The sequence below is a fragment of the Lutjanus erythropterus genome, chromosome 12, assembly GCF_056507025.1.
Source record: "Lutjanus erythropterus isolate fLutEry1 chromosome 12, fLutEry1.hap2, whole genome shotgun sequence".
Taxonomy (NCBI): Eukaryota; Metazoa; Chordata; class Actinopteri; order Lutjaniformes; family Lutjanidae; genus Lutjanus; species Lutjanus erythropterus.
This window is the reverse complement of record NC_139328.1, coordinates 146,548-150,000: the sequence shown is the minus strand read 5'-3', so window position 1 is coordinate 150,000 and position 3,453 is coordinate 146,548. Positions and strand designations below refer to the sequence as shown.

At 45.3% G+C, this 3,453-nt stretch overlaps 1 protein-coding gene across 1 annotated transcript in view; it reads right to left on the bottom strand.

The window, feature by feature from the left end:
- Positions 1-767, bottom strand: part of LOC146317207 (cadherin-7-like) — a 15,525-nt gene extending 14,758 nt beyond the window's left edge. Inside the window, exon 1 of the mRNA XM_084731461.1 lies at positions 629-767. The gene's annotated coding sequence lies outside the window, so the exon portion shown is untranslated. The remainder of the gene's footprint in view (positions 1-628) is intronic.
- Between the last annotated feature and the right edge of the window lie 2,686 nt (positions 768-3,453).

Sequence of the window (3,453 nt, the reverse complement as noted above, 5' to 3'; positions counted from 1 at the left end):
AGGAGATGTCAAAGTGTCCAACAAAGTGACGTAAAACTGTTTGAATAAACTGTCCAATAAAGAGATGTCAAACTGTCTGGCAAGGAGATGTCAAATATTCATGGAGAGACGTCAAAGAGTCCAACAAGGAAACACTAGACATCCAAAATAGAGACGTCAAACTGTCCAACAAAGCGATGTAAAATTGCCCAGTAAAGAAACGTCAAATCATCTGATGAAGAGACATCAAACTGTCCAGTGAAGAGACATCAAACTGTCCAGTGAAGAGACATCAAACCTGGAGCTGGAGTTCACTCTGTCAGGCTGATCTTTGTCTCCGGCGGTGTTTGGACAGCTGTGTCTTCTTCTGTGACTCAAACGCAGTTTGAGTATCAGTAATGATCAATAATCAGACATAAAGTGAGCAGCTCTGTTGCAGGACTCTTTCCGTCTGTTTTGATAATAAAATGTGACTTTAGTCATTTGACGATCGCTGTTGTTGTTTTATTTATATAATTTTATATTTTGATGTCATCACTGTGGGACAGACGAACCTGAAGAGACATTCAGCTTAAATCTGTCATTTTTACAGTGATGTTTGGTTCAGGACTCAAATATTCATAGCTGATGATAAAAACAACAGTCTTACCGTCCAGCTGATAATCTGTCAGTCTTCATTTGATCTGCAGGCTTCCTGATGATTGATGATTGATTATTGATTAAAGGGATGTCCAACAGCTCTGAGCAAGAGACATCAGGCTGACTCTCTCTCTCTCTTTCTCTCTATTAGCATCCTGCTGTCTCTTATAAAGAAGTGTGTGTGTATCTGTGTGTGTGTGTGTGTAGCTAGCTCCTCCTCTAGTAGGGGAGGGTGGGGTCACATGAAACATTAGTATCATTATCTTTCAGGTCTGTGTGTCACAGAAAAAACAAACATTGATTCATTATCTGAGAGTTTACATGAAATACTTTACTGATGATGTAGATTTACTGGTCTTTCACTATATAAAAAACATTTTATAGAAGATTCTGAATGTGTGAAAATTCAATAAAACAGCAGCTGACCTGCAGACAGCAGTGTCAGAGTCCAACCAGGACGAGAGCAGCCCTGAATGAAGTCATAGTGAAATGTTAGTGAAGTGCATTCTGGGAGAAAAGTGTGAACGTGGTTCCTTTTATTGTTGCTGTTTATATCCAGACTGGGTGACCTATGAGTGAGCAGAGCTCAGCTGTCAATCATCACGTGAAACCCGTGAAGCAACAAGGCAGATGAACGAACGGCTCCGGAGGACGGTCTGGAGCCCGCAAGGACACGCAAGGCTGCGGACGTGGACCACCTGGGGGCCGGACAGAGGCTGAGCACAAAGCCTTAGGTGGACAGACAGGGTGGAGCCAGAGACCTCAGGCTGACGGCGTAGGTTCAACCCGGCGAGCAGAGCAGTCCTGGAGAACAGGCGTGAAAACGACCACGCTGGTGAAGCAGATCTGGAGGCTGGCATTGACAAAGGTGGAACCTTCCCGGACGTCGAAAACAAAGGCGTGACCCCTCGGATGGTCAGTTACAAAGAGAGAGGTGGGAAGACGGCCCCCAGCTGCAGCGCAGGATCAACAGGAAATGGCAGCTTTGGCCCAGATGAGACTGGGACTGACTGCAAAAACTGCAGCCCGGCCTGGACTGTAGATGGTTTCTGCACTGGTCCAGTCTTTAGACGGACTGGAGAGACGTTGGCTGTGGTGCTGGACAGTGGTGGTAGTCTGTGTGCTGCTGTGCTCGAGAGTAAAGTCCAGCAGGTAGGAGACCAGGTAGGAGACCAGGGAGGAGACCAGGGAGGAGACCAGGTAGGAGACCAGGTAGGAGACCAGGGAGGAGACCAGGTAGGAGACCAGGGAGGAGACCAGGGAGGAGACCAGGGAGGAGACCAGGTAGGAAACCAGGGAGGAGACCAGGGAGGAGACCAGGTAGGAGACCAGGGAGGAGACCAGGTAGGAGACCAGGTAGGAGACCAGGGAGGAGACCAGGGAGGAGACCAGGGAGGAGACCTAGTAGGAGACCAGGGAGGAGACCAGGGAGGAGACCAGGTAGGAGACCAGGGAGGAGACCAGGTAGGAGACCAGGGAGGAGACCAGGGAGGAGACCAGGTAGGAGACCAGGTAGGAGACCAGGGAGGAGACCAGGTAGGAAACCAGGGAGGAGACCAGGGAGCTGCTCGCTTTCATGTATGAGCCGTGTTGAAGGCTAGTCGGGTTCCACTGTTGGGATTCTAACTTGCCAAATTGGGGACTGAAGCTGTCAGGAGGCTTGCAGGCCGGTGGGAAACCGTCTGAGGGTCTGGAGACGCCAGATTCACAAACCCTTATGTAAGCATTTAGAGCTCAGACTGAGAATAAAAGCTTTGGTCCTGAAGTCTCCCAGTGAGCAGCCATCACTGGATCACTGAATGAACAGGATCAATAATATTCTTTATATGATCAATGGAAAAAATAAAACTAAATCAAATCAATAAACTGTTTCCATGACAACAAGCAGTCTGTGCTGCCCCCTGCTGACCACAGTGTAAACACTTTATGTTTTAATTCAAAGAGTTCATGAGTTTATATCTTCTGGATGATCCTGGGTAAAAAAAAAAGGACTGAAGAAACTGGAATAAAAAAAATCTGGAGGAAGAAAATGGTTCAAATAAACTGGAGAGAAAAAAGGTTTAAAGAAACAGGTTTGAATAAACTGGATTAAATAAACTGGATTATTTAAACCAACAGATGAACTTTAACTCTAAAAAATAATCTGAAGTGTGATCAACATCTTCATCATCACAGAGGTCTGCAATCAATATTGATCTGATCATTAACAAACTGATCAGATATGAATGATGTTGTTGTTAAAATCTGCACACACTCTGTCGTGTGTGTGTGTGTGTGTGTGTGTGTGTGTGTGTGTGTGTGTGTGTGTGTGTGTGTGTGTGTGTGTGTGTGTGTGTGTGTGTGAGGATCACATGAATCATCAACATGAACTCTTCTCATGTGACGTGATGCTCAGGAGGCTGAGAACCAATCAGAAGCTTCATCTGAAAGTTGTCTTCACACTAAAGGTCAAAGCTGAGGAGGAACTCACCTCCTGCAGGTGTGTGTGTGTGTGTGTGTGTGTGTGTGTGTGTGTGTGTGTGTGTGTGTTGTATAAAAAGGAGTTTTATAAACTATAAATTTTAAAGAGTTATTTAAAAGTAGAGTTTCAGTTTGTCTGAAACCAGCAGACTGTTTCCAGGGAAATATTTCAGTATGAAGCTGATATAAATATCCCACAGTGCAATGCAGCAATGACAACAACAACAACAACAACAACAACAACAACATAACAAGCTGGCAGGTCTGTGTCTCATCAATAACTCGTTGGTTTAAATGTTAGTGAGGCTTCACTTTGCTGGATGAAACATGTTTTCATACAGATTCATTCTGTTCATTTACATTAATGTGAGAACG